Source organism: Halichoerus grypus, chromosome 7 (genome assembly GCF_964656455.1).
Source record: "Halichoerus grypus chromosome 7, mHalGry1.hap1.1, whole genome shotgun sequence".
In the NCBI taxonomy this organism is placed as follows: Eukaryota; Metazoa; Chordata; class Mammalia; order Carnivora; family Phocidae; genus Halichoerus; species Halichoerus grypus.
Window position 1 is genome coordinate 78,416,052 of NC_135718.1, and position 22,014 is coordinate 78,438,065.

The 22,014-nt window shown below is 43.2% G+C and overlaps 1 protein-coding gene across 10 annotated transcripts in view; it reads left to right on the forward strand.

Annotated features, from left to right (window-relative positions):
- The window catches only part of SGMS1 (sphingomyelin synthase 1), a 270,354-nt gene that overhangs the window by 131,904 nt on the left and 116,436 nt on the right, over positions 1-22,014 (forward strand). The window lies entirely within an intron of this gene.

Consider the following 22,014-nt stretch of genomic DNA (forward strand, 5'->3'; position numbering starts at 1 on the left):
TGAAGGCGGACACTTCACCGCCTCAGCCACCCAGGCGCCCCTTTTGTTTTCCATTTAATCTACCAATGTAGAACACTAAGATGTACCCCGGGCCAAGTATTTTATGTCTTTGATCACCACATCATCATGGGAACATTAAACTAGTCCCCTTGCCTAGATGAGGATACTGAGGTTCCAAGTGGTTGCATGGCTCGCTGCTATTTCCCACAGTGCGCCTGGCGGTCACGGCGTTCGGCCGTAGGTCTGCCTGTCTCTCATTCTGCGCTGTGGAGATCGTGTCCCATGCTGTCAGGATTTGAAAAACACCCCAATGCCTGTGGAATTGTAACTCTCCCACTCTACTTTTTCCACCAGTGTCTGCTGCTTGTTCCCGTTTCACGGAGTCTTGTTTGGTTTATGATCACACTTAAGCATTTAACGAGCGTATTAAAACTTAGTATTTTCAACAGTTACGGTTTCATAATTTTACTGCAAACATATTATCGGTCTGAGACACGATGAAGTGTCCCTTTTCTAGCGCAGGCTCTCCTGTGTTGGTGGATGAGTTGTGAGTCGATGCCGAGGCCAGTGTAGGTGGAAGAGTGGGCTTGCGTGTTTCTGACCCAGCCCCGTCATCCAGACCCTTGCAGGACAGGGTCAGTGAAGATGACATAGCAGAGACACGCCGCTTTGCCAGAAATCTTCATGTAGTTCACAGAGCTGTTTGGGAGCCCGGATCCTTCGAAGTGTAGACCATGTATTCAAGTGCGTATGCTGTCGGTGTGCACAGCTGGGAAGCTGCCCTGAAGGATGTGAGCTTGAAGTTTGAGGCAGTTTGAGAATAAATGGAATCCACTTTATTTTTCAGTAGTGGGCTACATGGTTTGAAAAATCTGCCTATTTAGGCTTCTAAAATATTTTTTTTTCGTTAGCAAACGCTCTATGTACCCGTACGTATTTTAAATCTTCACCCAAAGCTCTGGCGGGAGGTGTGGTCTACCTTCTTTGAAGCATGAATCAGCTGCAGCTGGGACGTCAGGAAGCCAGCACATGAACCTGGATTGGTTTGATTTCCCGGACTGTGCTTTTGACAATGACCCTGCCTCCCTGATTACACACCTCGGGCACATTTACGTGGCAGACACGTCCAGGAGGCTTTTTGTGCTTTGCATTAAAACAAAGGCAGCCTTACAACAGGTGGTTAAATAAGCCTTGTCCTCACAGAGGTGGAGGCTTCTAGATGCGCCTGGTGCTCGCACTGGTGAGGCTGCGCCACGTGGTTTACAGTGGACCGAGCCACCTCTGGGCATCTGGGAGGAGTGGTTGCTCCGGCCACCCACCGTCCTCCCCCATGAGCTTCCCGCGCTGCCCGTAGCAACGAGGCTCGACTCACCTGAGTGGTGGCATGAGCTTCTTTCTGTTCCTTCCGAAGCAACGGTGCCTGGAGTGTGGCCACACAATCACACAGGTCAGGGTAGCTCCGGCGTTTATATGGGAATCTCAAAATTTACAAAATCTGCAGATCTCAAAATGTCAGGTATATAACATCAATGTCACTGTGAGTAAAATTTTTTTTTTTTAAAAGATTTATTTATTTGAGAGAGAGTGAGGGAACGAGCTGGGGGGGTGGGGCAGAGGGAGGAGCAGATTCCCCACTGAGCAGGGAGCCCTATGCGGGACTCCATCCCAGGACCCCGGGATCATGACCTGAGCTGACGGCAGACGCTTAACCCACTGAGCCACCCAGGCGCCCCTGTTTCTTTTTGTTTTGAAATGTGTCTTTCCCCTGATATTACACAGAAAGTTTGGTAAACATTGACGGGTTCAAACAGCAAAATACACACCACCACGCAGAGGTAGCCACTGATAAGGTTTTGGTGTGGCTACTTCCAGGTTTTATTCCTGTGAATGAGTATACCACCTAAAAAGTACAAAATTAGAATGACAGTGTTCTAGATCCATTTTTACTTATTATAACGTCAGTGTTTTCCCCATGTTTTAAAATTTTCTTTTACAACATGCTAAGAAGCGGCTATAAAATGTTCTCTGTGGATAATAGCAAAAGTTACTCCATCCTGATCTTTGATAGTTAGTACCTCTCCAAAGTAGGCCACCGTGGTAGGACAGAAGTATTGAAATAAGCACAATTGCCAGTAGTTTTCATCCATCCTGTAAAATGACTAATGATGGTGAAGACTTGGTGATGAGAAAACCCGGGTAACATCAGCCATGTTATGCAGTGAGCGTGATGTGTAAATTCCCCAGGACGAATGCTGTGCTTGAAGGAAGCACGGGACGTTCCTTTTGACCTGGGTGCTTTGAAACCTGCTTTTCCTTTCAGTGAGGCGACCCACGTTTTTGTGCTTTTTTTTGTTTGTTTTTTGTTTTTGTTTTTGTTTTTTTTGAGAGAGAGAAAGAGAAGGGGAGCACAAGCGGGGAGGAGCAGAGGGAGAGGGACAAGCAGGCTCCACACCCAGCGCGGCGCCCGGTGCGGGGCTTGATCTCACGACCCTGAGATCAAGACCTGAGCTGAGATCAGAAGTCGGACGCTTGACCGACTGTGCCACCCAGGTGCCCCAGAGGCGACCCACCTTTGACAAGTGACTAGTTTCTCCATACTTGAGTGAAACTTCTCAAATTCTGATTTGCAGGTTTTCAGCCTCCTGGTTGCTTAATGTATTTGATGCTTCATGTACTAGTTAAGTGAGCATTTCCCCTCCCATCTTCTTCGTCTCTTCCACGTGGGTTAAACCCTAGGTCAGACTGCTGCAGCGACCCCAGCCACAGGCTGCCTGAGTCTGAAGATTGATATTAGACTGATACTAGAATGTCCCGGGGCGACATTCCCAGTGCAGCCTAGTGTGGCTTGTGAACCAGAGAGTCCTATGCTCCTTGGGGTTGGAGTTCCCCAGCTGAGGCGCTTACAGCTGGCAGAAGCGCTCCACCCAGAACAGGCTGACGTGGCAGGGGCTGTAATGCATTGTTCCTTATTATTCTTCTCTCCTACACTTCGTTATTAAGTTAAATTAATCACCATCCCCACCATCATCATCATCACCACCATCACCATCCCCACTAGGCCACTGCTTTCCAGACCTGGTTCCTTATTGCCCTTGGGATTCCAACGTGCCTGGGGGCTGGGTTAGGGCTGAGGGTGGAGGACAAGGCCCTTGACCTCTGTATTGTCCCATCAACCCACAGCCCCGCTTTTATATGTTTTATGTACTGAACTTCCACAAAGTTTTGTTTAAAGAAAGGACTCTTGCTTCAGGAAGGAAAGACTGAGAGTCATGATGGCATAGAGAACCTAGGGCAGGTTGACAGAAGGAAGATACACGTTCACACGGTATTACTTCAGGTTTCACTTCTGCCTGTATTTCTCACAGGCACACCTTGCTTCTTGGGTTTGGTACTTAACATAATCCCTCCAGTTGGAATTCCCATAGACTCACCTGCTTTGAGGTTCATGGTTTCCATAAATGTGCCTCAGAAGTTGTAAGGTTAGGAGAGACGGACGGCTAGCCTCCCAAGCATTGGTGGTGGGAGGTAACTTTAGTGATGGGGTCAGCAAAGGGTGGTCGTTACAACTTGTTAAGGGCCCTAGGAGACTGGTTTTTATATTAGGGTTAATGTGGACAGTGGGAAGATGTTCTTGTCGTCAAGAGTGGTGTGGTGCGTGAGATTGATTGAGCCTGACAGTTTGTGAACTCTTCATTACCTGTTTCTGTTTCCTTCTGTGCCTTTGCTCACACTGCTCTGTGGAAGACTCATTCCTTTCCTTTTGTGCCTGCTTAACTCCCAAGTCCAGTTTAAATAGCTCAGCTCTCTTTCTCTTTGGCTGCTTTCAAGATTCTGCTTTGTCTTTGGTAGTCATGGTTTTTTACATCCAAGTGGGGAGCTCTCTTTCCTTGCCTTCCCCTTTTCCTGATTATGACTTTTTGGATTTTCTGAGTCTGAAGATTGATATTAGGAAAATTTTACCATTATTTATTAGAAAAATGCCTCTTCCTCATTTCTTTATTATTTTCTTCAACAAGAAACTCCGCAAGACATATGTTGAGTTTCTTCCTCGATCTGTCTCCCTTTTTTATTTTTTGTCTTTGTCCTTGTCTGTACAATTCTGGACGATGTCTTTGCATTTGTCTTTTGGTTCACCAGTTTCTTTTCAGTTTATTTTTAATCTGCTGTTTACACTGCCCTTGATAAAAAAGGGATTTTTATACTTTTTAATTTTACTTATTTCATTTTTTTTTAACCCTACTGCTTTATCTCTAGAGCCTAGACAGAGGTACAACACCTAGTACATAGGTGCTCAATAAATATTTATTTTTAATTTTTTAATTTTTTTAAAAAATTTTATTTATTTATTTGACAGAGAGATTGGGAGCACAAGCAGGTGGAGCAGCAGAGGGAGAAGCAGCCTCCCCGCTGAACAGGGAGCCCGATGTGGGGCTTGATCCCAGGACCCTGGGATCATGACCTGAGCCGAAGGAGACGCTTCACCCACTGAGCCACCCAGGCGCCCCAATAAATATGCTTTTTTAATTTTTAAATTTTTAACCATTATTTTTGGTCCCTTCTGAAGTCAGCATGATAATAATTTTTAAATAAAATTTTACTCCTTTTCAGACTTCCTTTATTTATTGAGATACATTAAGTCTGTTTATTTTATGTTGCCTTCCAGCATTTGAATTCCAGTATATGACATCTTTTCAGATCTGACTCATTTGCCTGTGTCTGTTGGCACTCACTCATGGTGACGAAAATTTCCTTACGTATTTATGATTTATTGACTGTGAGCTCATGGGTCTTGGAAGTTTTATCTGTGCAAGTTCTTTAAGGCCTAGATCGAAGTGTTCATACTTGCTTCTGTCAAGTACCTGTAGGCACCATCAATTCAGTTCCCTGCTTGTGGTTTTTTGAATTTGGACCACAAAACCACAGAGTACCAGTTGCCGGTTATGAATTCTCAAGGGAGATTTTCCACCCCCCCCCCCCCACACACACACACATATACTCACTTTAAAAAGAAATCACCCATATCTTGAGGGCACAGTTCTGTGAGGTCCAATGTAATGCAGGGATCTGTTCAACTCACAGCTGAGTGGCTTGGGTTTATGGCCTCTCTGGTCCACATAAGGATCGTAATGGAGGGTAAGCGTGACCGGGGTTCTGGTTTTGGGGCTTTCCCACTTCTACTGTCTCTTACTTTATTGTCACCTCACCAGTGCATTTAAAAAGATGTATTTTCTTCTTCTTTCGTTATTTTTATTTGGGCGGGGGTTGTTTAAGGTATCTGTTGTGTCATTCTGCGGAAAGGAAAGATCTGGTTTTATTGCTTTGTTTTTAGTAGGTGCTTGTTTTTTTTTTTAAGATTTTATTTATTTATTTCAGAATGAGAAAAAGAGAGAGAGAGCATAAGCAGGGGGAGTGGCAGAGGAAGAGGGAGAAGCAGACTCCCCCCACTGAGCAGGGAGCCCGATGCGGGGCTTGATCCCAGGACCCGCGATCATGATCTGAGCTGAAGGCAGACGCTTAACCCACTGAGCCAGGTGCCCCTTAGTAGGTGCTTCTAATAGATGGAGTGGGAAAACATTTGGGGCAGAGCTCAAAAAATTACTAAAAACTTAAGTATAAGCCCAGTTGCTCCTTTTATTTTGGGTGTCTGCTCTACACCGTCAGACTAGGTCAAATGAGGTGGAGAATAACACCTTGTAATATGCTTTCTGAGTTGGGCAGACCTTGATGTCTTTGAGACATTGCTTCTTGAAATGAGATTTATTTTTTTGTTCATGGATTTAATTACCTGTCTAATGATTTACTATATGATATAATTTTACCCTTCCAAGTAAGCTTTGATTCCCGAGTAACTCCCCCTATATGATATCCACCATGGGTCTTCATGGTGATGTCCAGAGAGGCTCTGATGCACACCAGTCGGTCCTTTTATTCAGTGTTATTTTGTTTGATTCTGAATTAGCGGAATATTATTGGTAAGTGAGAATAGTTGCAAGTAGTAGACTATGCCGGTGATGAGAACAAGAAATCAACCTCAAGAAGAAATTCTGAATGTAATGGTTTCTCTGCACAGCGCACAGATCTGCGGGATCAGGTTTAGGATTTGAAAATGCAGTTGGCTGTATACTCTTGGAGTAAACCTAAGCATTGCCACCTGATGGGAGTGTGTAACCTGCATGTGCGCCACTCGGGACCCTGAAGGAATCACATACTCTGTTGTGAACTTTAATCATCTGTTTTTGAGAGTCCTGTCCTGGATTAATGTTGCAGAAAAGGACCTGCCATCTTCGTTACTAGCCTAATGCGTCTGGCTCTCCCTGACCCTCCCTGGCCCCCCTCCTTCTGCATTGCCAAGTGGGTCACGGTGTCCTGGAAATAGCACCATACTGGGCACGACGTAAGCTGATGAGTAATTGTTTAAGCATGTATTATGGTTCTAAGCAAATGTTAGATGGACTAAAAGTTGATTTAAAGTGGTAGAAAGCTCAAGTTATGGTGATCCGAGTAGGAATAGTAATTGCCCCGTACAGATGTGTACTTTGAAACCTTGAAAAGGAATAGTGTGCTTTAAATATTTGCCGTGAAAAGAAGCAGAAACATAACATGGTAAGCATGACAGTGGTATTGCTAGCTGTAGACGTTTACATAAGACCATATTACGATTAGAAATTTTAACATTAACATTTGAAGGGCTGAGAGGAGTTAATATTTAGTATGGTTTCTTTGAGTAACTGATTTGGAATTTTAATTTTATAAAAGGTGTGTGCCTAATGGATCTTCACATTTAGTCACGAAGAAATGGCTGTTTGTTTTTAAAACATTGTAATGTTTACTTTGCATTGGCATTGGTGGAAATGGTTTCTAAGGAGGAAAATGGTTTGCAACTCAAGTTATAAATATTTTTAGGCTTTTAAATTATTTAATCCAAAGCATTCACTATTTATTATTTTTTGCTCAAAGTTTGATAACATAGACTTTTCCCAGGGTTTTCTTGCTCTTTTCAGTTGTATTTTTCATGCAGTGAACGCATTTCTGAAAATTATAGCAGTGGTATTTTTAATAAATGGAATTAATTTAGGTTGACAAGTTCACTAATTTAAAAAGGACTTCTTAAAACCTCTAGTAAAATGAAGAAAGCCTTTTTGATGTGGATCAGTCTTTTTGCTTTTTATGCAGGGGTTTTTAATCCTGGACCACTCCTTTGATAAGTTATTTATATCACACTGAAAGATGCGTTTTGTTTTGACTGTATATATCTATTTCTACCTGTGTTAGTTTGGGAAAGAAACCAAGATAGAAGCAAAGGTTATATAAGTAATAGCTAACTTACAGAATCTTTTTCTTCCAACATGTTTGGTGGAAAATGTTAATTATTAATAGATTCACTTACAAACCCCTACACAGTCAAAAAAGCCACTACTAAAAAAAGTATTTGGAGGCATGATTATTGTCCCGACATTCTCACATTCTGTGGGTTTTCCCTTCTATCAAAAATGAGCGAATCAAAATAAAACCGACTGAGTGATCTTTCTCAGTGATGGGGCCCAGTGATTGGGGACGAGTAGCCAGAGGGGTCAAGAACGCATAACATGTATCCACTCGCAACCCAGAGTCTGTTTTCAGACTCAGTCCTCTTGTCAACTTTGTTTCCTGCGGAGAATGTGTAAAGTTCCTAGTGTCATCAGGTAGGATAACCCAGAGCGATCTTGCCCCCATGGGTTTATAATAGTTGTTTCTTCTGTACTCCTCGCTACGTAATCAGCTATCCTGTGTCATCTCTGACATTGCTGTTCGCTTTATTTAACAGCTCAGATCGTCTCTTCTCTGAAGGTCGTAATATCCGTGGAATGCCTTTTATATCCTCAGGACTCTATCGCTAATGAAAATCCCGGGACCTTGCAGGGACTTTCAAGAGTTTCCTTTATTCACCGAATTTTTGGTGTCGCTTTTACATTCTAGGCCCTCCTTTAGATAACTTCACATAGTGAACCACTTTATTTTTGTTTTTTTGAAGATTTTATTTATTTATTTGAGTGAGAGACAGAGAGACAGAGAGAGAGAGAGCACAAGTGGGAGGAGGGGCAGAGAAGGAAGCAGACTCCCTGCTGAGCAGGGAGCCCGATGTGGGACTCGATCCCAGGACCTGGGATCATGACCTGAGCCGAAGACAGATGCTTAACGACTGAGCCACCCAGGTGCCCCTGAACCACTTTATTTTATTTATTTATTTATTTTTAAAGATTTATTTATTTATTTATTTGAGAGAGAGAGTACATGAGAGGGGGTCAGAGGGAGAAGCAGGCTCCTCGCCAAGCAGGGAGCCCGATGCGGGACTCGATCCTGGGACTCCGGGATCATGACCTGAGCCGAAGGCAGAAGCTTAACCAACTGAGCCACCCAGGCGCTCCAACCCCTGAACCATTTTAAACAAACAAACAAAATAACCCAGTCCTACACCTTGGAGCTTACAGCCTAATGGGAGAAAGCCTTTGGATAAACTTAGAGGAACAAGGAATATGCATGGGTGCTAGATGATGATCAGGGTTCTGGCCAAACAATAGCTGAGGAGTAGGCGTGTGTGCATGTGGGTGAGATGCGCCCCGTGGTGCATTGTCAGGAAGGCAGGGAAGGCCTCAGTGTGGAGGTAACCTCCCAGTAAGGACATGAAGGCGGAGGGCACACGCCTGCTCTCTCTGGGGCAAGAAGACAGAGGCCCAGATGTTCTCCTTATTCCAGACCCAGCAAAGCAGGCCCAACCTTGCACAAGCACAGATCAGTGGTTCAAAGCCGCTTTGTCACAGCCACGCCCGTGCTCTCCATCACCTGGGTGACTTCTCAAGAAGCTTCCCAGCTCTTAGCAAAATGTGTTCTACGTCCTGAGCATGAGGAAGGAACTGTGTCTGTTCACAAGCCAAAGTCATGGGAGGGAGGGAGGGAGATTAGTTTTCTCTGCTCAGCTCGCAAAGCCCCAAATTTATATCCTCCTTCCTCAGGTCTCTTAAGAAAGTTAAGAAAGAACTTTTCGGGAACTACCCTTTCTGCTTTTCCTTTTCTCTATTTAAAGATGTTTAAAAATCACTTTGCTTTAAAAATGTTCCCGTTCTCATTTTATTGGGGATGTTTCAGAAGAGTTGTGCCCGTGATTGTGCAGAAGCTGACGGCGTAGCTTCCAGGGAGAGGGTACGGCAGTGACAGAGACCAGAGTCCGGGCAGCGTCTCCTCCATCCCCTCCAGGGACCCTGCCTCCTTTGCTCTTGTGTCCATGGAGCCGGGAAAAGGCAGTTCGCTGGGATCATTGGGTGCGGTGTCCTGTTTCAGTCTGAATAAAGAAACTTTAAATTGGTGGCAGATTAAAGGAAGGCCCCCCATGGGCTTGGTGAGGAGATACGGGTCCTGAGCCCCGGAGGACGGTGAGGGACCGTCACTGCTGTTGTCCCACACCGTCCAGCCGGATTTGGGGGTTCTCGTCGTGGTCTGAGCCCGTCCGTGCTACTCTTCCTTCTTGCTCATAAAATAAAGAAAAAAACTGCTTGCTTCTTTTTGGTTAAAATATTTGCCAGCCGATGTGCTGTTTATCGTTTTGTGACTTTGATTTTAAATACTATTAAGTAACCGTGATGCTCATTCTTAGACTCCTGACCAGAGTGATTGGCTGTGGGGTTTTCTAGGCAGACGCACGGAATTTCAGTGCCAATGAGGACCTGGTTCAGTGTGACGATTAATCTTACAGTGTTGCCCCCCTCTTGGGACGAGTTTGTGAGAATGACTGAGAAGTCACTGTGTAGGCTGAGGGTTCGCAAAGTAGACTACGCAGACTCATCGTTTTCCTTTGCACTGGCCAGTCATTCCTTTTTGTTGAAGATGTACGTGCACGACGAGTGTAAGACCGTCCTGCAGTGACTCAGGTGACACTCATCTTGGCCCAAAGATGTTTATGTATTTCAAGTGACGTTTAAGGGCTACTATTTGGAGTCCGTAAAGGTCGGGTGACCATGGAGATCCCTGGCCTTTATTCCAGCACAATCTGCCACAGCTCTTGTCTCCTTTTGTCTTGGTGCTACTTCGCCCACATTTATGGTTTCTGCTCCTCCAACGTGCTGGTTTGCATGCGGCTCTCCTGGCCTCTCTACCTTGTTACCTTGGCCCTCGCTTTCAGATGCTGCCTGGACCGGCGTCTCGGTTCATCCACTCAAACAACAGGCCTTGCACTTCTGCTCCATAGACCCCGTTCTAGGTACGGGGGCTAGAGCGTGAAGCCAGACGAAGTCCCTGCTCTCATTTTATTGGGAGGGGGAGAAGAGACACATGTGCCAGGTATTGGGGAGTTTTAGGAGGAAAAATAAAGCAGGGCAAGGGCATGGAGTGATGGTGAAAACGCCATCTTCGATGTGGAGGGGACACGGGGATGCACGGAACCAGTTAGGAGGCTCTTGCCATTGTCCAGGCCAGCTGTGTACCCTTGGCTCGGGTCGGGGGAGTAGTGAGGGGTGAGTAGGAAGTGGTCTGATTCTGGATACGCTCCTAAAGCAGGGCAGTAGAATTTGGGTATGGTCAGGCGTGGATTTGGGAGAAAGAGGCACCCAGGGTTTCTCCAAAGAGTTTGACCTGAGGTGCTGGTAAGTTGAGTTATCATTTACTGAGTAAATGAGTTATCATTTACTGCATTTACTACATGCAGGAAGAAAATGCCGGGGCTGTGGGGAGTCAGGTCTTTCATGAGTTCAAGTACATACCTGTTGGATATCTAAGTGGGGATATTGAGGAGGCGGTAGGCTGTCTGAACCTAGAGGTTAAGAGAGCCCCGCCTGGGGTCACCTTTTTACTGGGAGTTGTCCTAGAAGGGATGGTCCTTAAACCCAGGGGATTGGATGAGGTCCCCTGAAATGTTCTCCAAGTAAGGACCCCTGGGGCTCCTTGGGCCTGTAGAGGGATCTGCAGAGTCACAACTTTTTATAGCAATACTAAGACGTTCAGTACAGTAGCGCTTTTCAGAGGCGACGTGGGACATCACAGCAGAGCGCACGTAGACAGACATGGCAGTCTGCTCTTGTCTGTGAAGCTGGATATTAAAGAGATTTTCAAGTAAAACTCTGCCACTTTTCTTACTAAAGACATGTATTTTTGTTTTGGGAAATACATTTTTCATTAAAATATGTTACTTTTGTTGACACGTAATGGGCTTATCGTTGCTTTTAGATGAATTCATAAATATTTAAAAATTTTCTATCACAACTATCCCTGGATATAACCCTTAGAAACAAGCAATTTTGAGCTCCTTAATAATTTTTTTAAAAGTGTAAAGGGGTCGTGAGAGCAAAATGTTTGAGGACCGCTGACCTAGAAAGGGAAGGACAACAGGGAAGACATCTGAGAATTGAATGACCCTTTGGGCCCTTACAGAGCTAAGGAAGAGCCCATGAAGGACAGCGAGACGGAACTGTCAGAGGGAAGGACCGTGAAAGTACATTGGGGACCAAGGAAAGTGAGTGTTTCCAACAGAAGCAAGAGGTCACCTGTGTTGTGTGCGGCTAATAGGTCAGATTAAATGAGAACTGAGAACTGACCATTGGCTTTAGCAATGGTGGAGGTCACTGATTTTGAAATGGATAATTTCAGTAGACGGGACAAGAGTAGGCTCAGGAGAAGGGAAGTGATTTGTATCTCAGATTCCTGAGAGTGGGAACTGACCTAGCCTATGTCTTCGTTTTGAGACTGGCCTTCAGATTTATCTTGCGTGGGAAGCCACCCCAGGCAGACCAGCTGTGAGGCTGAGCACGACGTACCAGAGAGAGTTGCTTAATCCCCTTGGCTGTGGGTGGGGTAATTGTACCAGTTTGCACTCCCACCAGCAGTGTAAGAGGGTTCCCCTTTCTCCACATTCTTGGAGTTTACATAAAAGCTTAAAAAACAGAAGGTACATGGGTTATTTTTCCTCAAGCTAAGAAACATGGTTATATGAGATTAGTTACTAAAGTTTTTCTTTCTTAAAATTACTGTGTCCTTCATAAGGAATAACAGAATTTTTTATATTTACTTCTTGTGTATTATTGATCAATATTAAATGTTATTATTTTTTTATTTTTTAAAGATTATATTTATTTCAGACAGAGAGTGAGCACGAGTAACGGGTGGGGGCAGAGAGAGAAGCAGGCTCCCAGCTGAGCAGGGAGCCCGATGTGGGACTCGATCCCAGGACCCTGGGATCATGACCTGAGCTGAAGGTGGGCGGTTCACCGAATGGGCCACCCAGGCGCCCCTAAATGTTATGTTTTTAGAGGGAAAAGAGGAGGTATATTTTCCTCGAGTGAGGTCTTAACCAATTTATACTCAAGAACATTTATTTACACTTAAAGGTAATTGTTTATGTATATGTCACATCCATCAGACTGAGAACTTTTCATCAGTACAGTGTGAGTTTTTCAGTTTTGTTTCCTTAGGGACTATCATCCTACCTGGAATACAGTAGGAATTTAATAAATATTTTAGAAGGAGTAAGATACTAAAACATTTAGATTTATGGTTTATAGTTTATTTTTTGAGTAATTTGTCCGTGGCGTTAAAAGTAACTTTTAAGTGGGTAAGTAAAATTAGATAAAACCCAGAGGACAGATTGCTTTTAATTCTAGGTTGGAACACATGTTCAGAAACTATTTTGATAGAGACTATCTGAAAAAATGTTCAGATGACAATACTTTTTCCTTTGCTTTGATTGGATGTATATTTCAAGAATGGCATGACTAAAGCAAATACGCACGCTTTCTGTTTGTGAGACTTTAGAAGTCCTCCGAGGTAATAAGAGAAATAGGCTTGACCTGTGAGAGACCGTATCTTCTTCAGAACTAACTCAAAGAAAATTTTTTGTGAACTGTTTTTAAATTTGGGTATAATTGATATGCTATACGATGTATAAATTTTAAGTGAACACTTCAGTGAACCAACATCTCTCTCAAGATAGAGAACATATCCATCACCCAGAAAGTTCTCTTGTGCCATGTCCAGTCATTTGTCCCACCTCAGAAATAAATGGTACTGTGATTTCTATCAACAGAGCTTAGTTTTGCCTCTTCCAGAACTTCATATACATGGAGTTACACAGAGTGTGCTCATGTATCTGGCTTCTTTTGCTTCACTTAACGGTGTTTTTGAGACTCATACTTGTTGTTACAAGTATCAGTAGGTTGTTTCTTAATGTTGATGAGTAGTATTCTGTGGTGTGAATTTATCTACTCATCTGTTTGGGGGGGTTACAATTTTTGTCTATTATGAATATAACTACCATGAACATTAATGCACAAGTCTCTTTGTGGACTTATGTTTTCATTTCTTTTGTATATACTTAGAAGTAGATCCCTGGATAAGTATATATTTAATTTTATAAAAAATTGTCAAACATATTCCTAAAGGGGTTCTATATTTAAACATGCCCATCAGGGATGTTTTCAGTGCTCCAATATGCTCCAAGCTTTTGCCAACACTTGCTGCTGTCAGTCTTTTCAATATCAGCACTCTAGTGGGTATCATACGGTACTTTGTGCTTTCCTGTGATTTCTTTGACAATAATGATGTTGAAATTTTGTCACGTACTTATTGGCCATTCCTGTGTCTTCTTTTATGAAGTAATCTAGTCAGGTCTTTTGCTTTTTTAAAAACTGGCTTGTGTGACTTTTTTATTCTTAACTTTTTATGCTTTTTAGTTCTTGAATTATAGCTGTTCTTTATGTATTTTAGGTATAAGTCCTTTGTCAGATATGTGTATTGTGAATATTTTCCAGTTGGTGGTTGTCCTTTTATTTTCTTAACTGTGTCTTTCAAAAAGCAGAAGTTTTAATTTCAATGAGGTCCATTTTATCAGGGTTTCTTTCTTTCTTTTTTTTTTTTAAAGATTTATTTATTTATTTGAGAGAGAGAGAATGAGAGAGAGTACACGAGAGGGGGGAGGGTCAGAGGGAGAAGCAGGCTCCCCGCCGAGCAGGGAGCCCGACGCGGGACTCGATCCCAGGACTCCGGGATCGTGACCTGAGCCGAAGGCAGTTGCTTAACCAACTGAGCCACCCAGGCGCCCCAGGGTTTCTTTCTTTTATCCAGAGTGTTTTGCCTAGTCCATCGTCACAAAGATATTCTCCTATGTTTTTCTGCTTTATGGTTTTAGGTTTTTATGGTTAGTTCTATGTGAGGTGTAGAGGTGAGGATTCACTCTTCTTTCTATGTGGATATCAATTTGTTCCTGCCCAATTTGTTGCAAAGACTATCCTTATACCCACTGAATTATTTTGGTAACTTGGTCAAAAAAATCAGTTGACCATAGATGTGTTCATCTGTTTTTGGCCTCTTATGCTTCACTGTTTATTCATCTGTCCTTACGCCTATACTGTATTTTGTTGAAGAGTTTTGCACATAATGTTTTTTGAGTGATATTATAGTTTTCTTTTATTGTCTTTGTCTGGTTGTTACATTGAGGTCATGTTGGTATATGCTTTAACATGTGTTTACTTACCTGTGTCTTTATATTTAAAATGCATCTTCTGTTGTAGGTAGTACATAGTTGGGGATTGCTTTTTTGTATATTCTAACAATCTCTGCCTTTTAATTGGAATGTTTAGTCTATGTACCATAATTACTGATGTGGTTATTTTTTGACCTATCATTTTTGTGTTTCTTTTCTTTTTTTTTTTTAAAGATTTTATTATTTGACAGAGAGAGACACGAGAGAGGGAACACAAGCAGGGGGAGTGGGAGAGGGAGAAGCAGGCTCCCCGCGGAGCAGGGAGCCCGACATGGGGCTCTATCCCAGGACCCTGGGATCACGACCCGAGTCAAAGACAGATGCTTAACGACTGAGCCACCCAGGCGCCCCATTTTTGTTGTTTCTTATTTGTCTCACCCTGTAAACATTTTTTTTTAAATCCTATATCCCCTTTTCAAATTTCTCTTTGTTTAATTAGATATGTTTAATTTGCCTCTTAGGTTTTCAGCTATACCTCTTTGCCTTGTTCTTATAGTTTCTGTACAGATTACAGTATTCATCTATAAGTCTTCTTTGAATTAAGATTTTACCACTTTGTGTAAGAAATGTATGAAACCTATATAATACGGCTTCATTTTCCCCTTCTTGTTCATTGTACTGTCCTCATATATTTTATATCCATATATGTTATAAACTAATACAGTTTCATTCTCTTAAGACAGTGTATATGAAGTGTATATAAACGGTGTGTGTACACACAGTTAGTACAGTATCTGTAACAAGTAGGTCTTAAGGAAATTAAGAGAAGGGCTCTTTCATGTTACTGGCGCATGTACTTCTTCCAAGGCTCTTCATTCTTTTCTGTAGATTCAGGTTTACATCTGGTACCACTTCTGTTCTTCCTGGAGAGCTTCTTCCTTTGGCCTTTCTTGCAGTATTGGGGCTATTTTGCAACAGATTCTCTCGGTTTTCATTTATATGAAGATTCTTTATTTTTCCTTTATTTTTGAAGGGGTTTTGTTGTGCATAGAATTCTAGGTTGACATTTTTTTTTTTTCCCTTCAGTTCTTCTTTACAGATGTCGTTTGCTGTCTTTCTGATAAGCTTTCGGCTGTATTCTCGTTATTGTTCTCTGTCTTTTCTTCTCTGGTCACGTCTACACATTTTTGTTGTTTTATCTTTGGTTTTCAATATTAGGTGACATTTTCTTGTGGCTAACTGAAAATCCTGCTCTGGTAGATTGCTGTTTTTGCTCAGTTTTGAATGTTTCTGCCCCATTCTCACTATTCTTCCCTAACTTGTAAATTAAATCACTTGATACTCCTGTCTGGTCTTGGAGGCTCTTTTCAAACCATTGGTTTTTGTTGTTGTTGTTGTCTTATTTTTATTTTTTTTCCTTTGCTTCAGCGTGGATTCTTTGTATTGACACGTCTTAAAGTTCACCTGGCCTTTTTCATTATTGTGTCCACTTGATAATCTCCATCTGATTCAATGCTGTTCATTTCAGATACTGTAGTTTTCAGTTCTGTAATTTCCATTTGGTTCTTTTTTTTTCTTAAATCTCTTCTGAAATGTCCTATTTCTTTACCCATTCTGTCATTCTGTAAATTCTTCAATATATTTAGCATTGTTATTTTAAAATCCTTGTCTTCGGATTCCATTTTCTGGGTCACGTGTAGGTCCATTTCTGTGGACTGCTTTGACTAAGGAGTTATATCTCTCATTTATCTCACATACATATTAATTTTTGATTGTATGCCGGACATCACAGATGCTGCTAAAGATTCTGTTATGTCCCCCTGAGGAAGGTTGAGTTTTGTTCAAACAGGCAGTTAAATTAATGGCAAATCAGCTTGCACAGTACAGAGGCTCATCCTTAGGCTTTGCTATTTCTGTTTTGCCTGTTACTTCCCAGGAAATGTCTGCTCGCCCAGGGAAGTGGTTTTTGTGCCTTAGCTGAGGTGCTTCTGTGGTTTCAAAGGTAAGTCTGAGGCCTTTGTCAGGCTCCCTGGATGTGGGCAGCTGTTGAAACTGGTCAGCTTCCTAAAAAATGTTCCAACTGTTGTTGTTTTCCTCAGGATCCTCGGACTTGAAGTTCTCAGCTTAGCCAACAAATGTAGTATTGATTTGCAAATTTGGGACTTCACCCTTGATGGCTTTCTCATTTGGGAGACTTTCTTCCTCAATTTTCAGCCACCCTGGCAGGCCCATATTCTGACCCACAAGGCTGCGGTTTGCTATTTTGAGCTCCATCTGCTGTGGCAAGGGCTGGTTTCGCTCTCGTGTGATAAGCCCTACACATGTAAATTATCATCGAGTGGGGTTTCCTTCCTTTCTGGGCTCATAGATAGTTTACTTTCCACATGGTTGTTTTCCGCTGCCTTCACAGTTGATTTTTATATTCATCCACCATTTATAGTTGTTACTGGGTGGAGGTCAACTCTGTCATCGGAAAACCAATCTTTGAAGGAATTTGTTGTGTGTGGTTTATTTCAGTCATTTATGAAGAGGTGTCAAACCTCTCTCATTGGGACCTTGAAAATGTCCTCAAGTCATGTATAACGGACGACACTGTTGGTACAGGCCAGTAGAGCATTATTTAAACACAAGACCGTGTTTATGAGATACTTAGTATTTATGAAAAGAAATATAAGATATTAAAACATAATCTAAGATGGGAAATTTGGTCATCTGCCTGATTTGTGCATAGGCTGATGTTAGATAACCACAAGAATTGAAATTAAACCTACTTAGTGCATGTGCTTAGAGACCCCAGTGTAAACATTGGAATTAAACTTCAGGTAACTACGAGGACGTTCCTCATGTCTGCCCTCGCAATTTCTGACCTATATGAATTGCCTTTAAGAGAGGAGACTTTACTTTTGAAGTTTCTCACCACCCTGAATTTGTTTTGGTCGCTGAAATTGGGTGGTAGGTAAGTTTTGTGCAGTTTGCAGAGTCCAAGACCAGAGAGAAATTAGGCCAACTTAAAATATAGCATGTTCCAGGAAAAGTAACAATGTAGTTAGAAACTGAAATTAACACCACCAGCATTGGTACTATTTTGCTTTTGTGTGCCCATGTTCACCAAGGTAAGATGTATCATCATTATGATATTGGTGGGAGTGGGTGAACATTTAAGCAGGCCAGAAACTTTTTTTTTTTACTCTTTCAGCAACACTGTTAAATAGTAACAGCATTGCCCTGTTTCACATTTTCTCTTTCTATAATGTTTCTTTGAAAAAGCTTTGAGGAATTGTTTAATCAGCAGATTTTTTGTTTGAAACAACTTTTAAAAAAACGCTTTTCCAAAATATGTTATCGCCATATAAAAAAGAAAATCCTGTTGGCCCTTGAACAATGTGCGATTTAGGGACACTGACCCTCCCCCCTACACGAGGTTAAAAATCCACATGTAACTTTTGTCTCTCCAAAACGTAACTGCTGTTGACCAGAAGCCTTCCTTATAAACAGTAGACCAACACATATTTTGTATGTTGTATGTATCACATAATGTGTTCTTAAAATAAAGTGAGCTAGAGAAAGGAAAATGTTATTGAGAATATCATAAGAGAAAATACATTTATTGTACTGGGCTGTATTTACTGAAAAACCCACGTGTAAGTGGACCTGTGTAGTTCAAAGGGTCAACTGTTGTTCAAGGGTCAACTATACCAATAGATAAAAAGGAAGAAAATGAAATTAACCCAAATCCCTCTGCCAGGTACAACCACATTGGAGGGCATACATCATTTTAGCTTATTTTTCTGTTTTAATTTACAAAAATGGATCATAGTATATATATTTCAGGATCTTTTTTTCTCAGTTCTATATGTATGTCAGTGTTTGTGCTTTTATGTATACTGTGTGTGTATATATTTAAACAAAAAAGAAATTGTTCAGATACTTGTTTAAAATCCATCCAGCTAGATAGCTTTGAATTTGCTAGGGCCTAGGTTAAGGAACTTTTTTTTTTTTTTTTTTTTTGAGAGAGAGAGTGCGCACGTGCAAGCGGGGTGGGGGGCAGAGGGAGAATCCGAAGCAGACTCCCTGCCAAGCGTGGAGCCCGCGATGCAGGGCTCCATCTCATGACCCTGAGATCATGACCTGAGCTTAAGTCAAGAGTCAGACGCTTAACAGACTGAGCCACCCAGGTGCTCCTAGGGAACATTTTGTCATTAACTGAAACCACATTTGTTTTTGTAACTGATAAGCATGAGAGAAAACTGCTTTGTAGCTTCTACTGTGACGCACCTAAGAATGGGTTTCCTACCTTTACTCTGCTTACTGGCATGTGGACACCATCTTCTTTCTGGCTTTATCACATTGCCCCTGGTATAGGCTGGAAAAGCTCAGAGCTGCTCTGCAAAATCATGCTTTGCTGATTTGGTGACAACTAGGTGTATCTCAGTGCAGAGTGTTGTATTGAAACACTGGAGCCTTCTGTTTAGTCAGGAGCTCATTGCCAGCCTTGTACGTAGGCGTTGAACAAGGCATCTTCCTGGAGTTTAGAAGGGAAGCAGACCTTGAGCTCGGGAGGAATTATTGGTGTGCTTTGGGTAGTGAAGAAGCTCAGGGTCATCGGCGTGCATGGCAAGTGTCTTGACCTCACGTGGGGTGTCTGAGAAGAATTCTTGGAGGAAACGATGTTGAGGTTGCCACCTTCCCGAGGAGCAAGAGCTAGGTGGGAAAATGGCTTAGGAAAAGCCAGGGGTGGTTTTCCGGGTAGAGGAGCCGTCCAAGACAGAAGCCAGGATTGGTTTATTTGCCTCTCTTTCTGACAGTTTCCTTTTGTAGTCTCTTTTGGAACATTGGGGCGATTTTTCCCATAATTGTCCGTATAAAACACGTCATCCGTGCGGTAAGACCGGGCCGAACAGTTGTCGGAGTCACGATCCACATGCTGTTTCACAGACTGGTTCTTTGAATGTTAATGACTTGGGATAAACGAACAGTGAACAACGTATCCCTTCAGTGTCTTCATCCAGAAGCGAGGCTGAGCCCCCCAGACTAGGAGCTTGTGGGGACGGCCCTTGAGGTGCTTGCTGCCAGCTGGATGGCTGTGTGGCCCCCGGAGTTTTTAGGTTGGCTGTAGCATCTTTCTCTTTGCTTCTTTAGTATATCATGGGTTTCCTATGGAGGCCGGGGGACTGTCTGGGCCGGGGGCTAGCCGACTAGCAGGAGGGCCAAGTCTGGCCGGAGACCTGTTTTTATAGATACGGCTCTGTCATCTGTACATCCCCGGTGGTGCTTTCGTACTGTGATGACAGAGCTGAGTAGTTGCCAAAGATCCCATGTGCCCTGTAAAACCCGACAGGCCGACTCCAGAAAATGTCTGCTGCCTGGTCTAGGCATGATCCGCGACCAGACGCCCCACATCACTTCTTTATTTTGGTTGGTACACATTGCTTCCCGTACTCTCCGCAGCCAGTCTGATGCTGGTCCTTTTCATTGTCCGATTTTTTTCTTTCTTCTCTCTCTTCTAATCAGTTACCCCCGGCTGAGTAAAAAATGGGGCTGACATCACATCAACTCATATTGCACCATTACCGTCAGCCTTTGTTTTCGACTCTTCTCCACTGAAATTTTAAAAAAATTATTATTATTTATTTGAGAGAGAGAGAGTGAGCAGGGGTAGGAGCAGAGGGAGAGGATCAAGCAGACTCACGCTGAGCATGGAGCTTGATGGGGGCTCAATCCCACGACCCTGAGCTCACGACCTGAACTGAAATCAAGAGTCGGACGCTCAACCGACTGAGCCACCCAGGCTCCCCTCCACTTCAATTTTGATCACTGCTCATTCTCAGAAGCTTTTCCCATCACTTCTTGTTTCATAGAGGCCCAGAGGAGAAAAAGCACAAATTTTGGCTCCAAGAAAGTGGTTTATTTATTTGTTTAAGTAGTCTACACCCAGCATGGTGCTTGAACTCATGACCCTGACTGAGATCAAGAGTTGGAGGCTCTATCCCCCCCGCCCATGGAGCCAGCCAGGTGCCCCTCCAAGGACACTATTTAAAGTTGAGTCCTGGGCACCTGGGTGGCTCAGTCGTTAAGCGTCTGCCTTTGGCTCAGGTCATGGTCCCAGGGTCCTGGGATCGAGCCCCGCATCGGGCTCTCTGCTCAGCAGGAAGCCTGCTTCTCCCTCTCCTACTCCCCCTGCTTGTGTTCCCTCTCTCGCTGTGTCTCTCTCTGTCAAATAAATAAATAAAAATCTTTAAAAAAAAAAAAAAGTTGAGTCCTGCCATTAGAAAATAGGTTAATTTAGGCATGTCACTGTACTTCTCTGAACCTCAGGTTCTTTTCCTGACAATGGGGATCATTTTCCAGCTGTCTCACCTGCTGTTGCAAGGATGAGGCGTATACGTGCTGTCGTATCTGTGATTCTCTGCAAAGCCGGCCGTGTGGGATGACCAGCTTCCTTCACTTCAGTGCATCTGTGAAGAAGTTAATTTTGTTTTTAAATTTATTGTGGAATAAATGTGGTTTGTTTTTATTTTGAAATTTTTGCTCAGATAACACTAAGGAAACTATTCTTACTAAATACAATTTGAATAGGAACACGTGAATCTCAAATGATCTGCATTAAAGTATCTGCATAGCAAAAACAAAAATCACTATTACTGAATGAAAGCCCTTTTCGTGTATTTTTAAAACAAGAAGCACTGCATTTTGGGAGTCCACGAAAATTGAAATGGTAAGTCAGGAAATCAGAGACCTTTTTCTTCCTGGCTGACTGAGTCGTGGGTCGCGTTTTTGTCCCCGTACGTTCTGTGGTCGAAGCCTCGCGCAGTCGGTCTCCGCACGGGCTCCGCCAGCCTGAAGATATCCACACCACTGACGCGCCCGGGCTGTTGTGTGAAAGCCATGTGGCCACGGTGCCACGGAATGTTCCACCACGTACACTCGGGCTCTATGGTAGCAAAGGTTCCTTGTGCCTGTTTTATGTATTTGGAAAGGAGTTCGTGTTTTTAGATCCAACGCAGAGAAGAAAGTAGAGGAATGACCTTGTCTTTTAGATGCCTCTTGACGGTGAGCGAGAAGAGTGTTATTGAATGACTCACTGTGCTGAGCTGTGTCTTGCGTGTTCTTGCGTCCCTTCGGGTCTGGGTTTCCTTTTCTGTAAAAGAAATATTTACCTTTTCCACAAAGATCTTACCACCCGTTTGGGCTCTAAAACTTAACTTGTGTCAGGTCTCGGGAGGATGGAGAGTGGGCTGACGCCCTTGTTTCTCGCTGTCCTGGGACCAGCAGGCAGACCCGTGGGGGTTAGCCCTCCAGAAGTTTATTAGAAGAGTGGGGCCCAGCGGGTTTTCTGGACTTCCTCCCGCTCCTCACGGGGCAGGGAGCAGCCTGGACTGCCTCCATCTGCGGGCAGGCTGGCCCTGGAAAGGGAGGGCGTCAGGAGAGTCTGGGCCAAACCCACCACTCCCCTCGTGCAGGGAAGGCTCCAGATGGAAAGCCGAGGCCACAGGGTGTGGGGGCCCCCCGCCAGCGCTTTGTAGAGCGGGTTGGGTATGTGAGTAACCTGTGTTCTCAGCAAGTCCGCCTTCGAT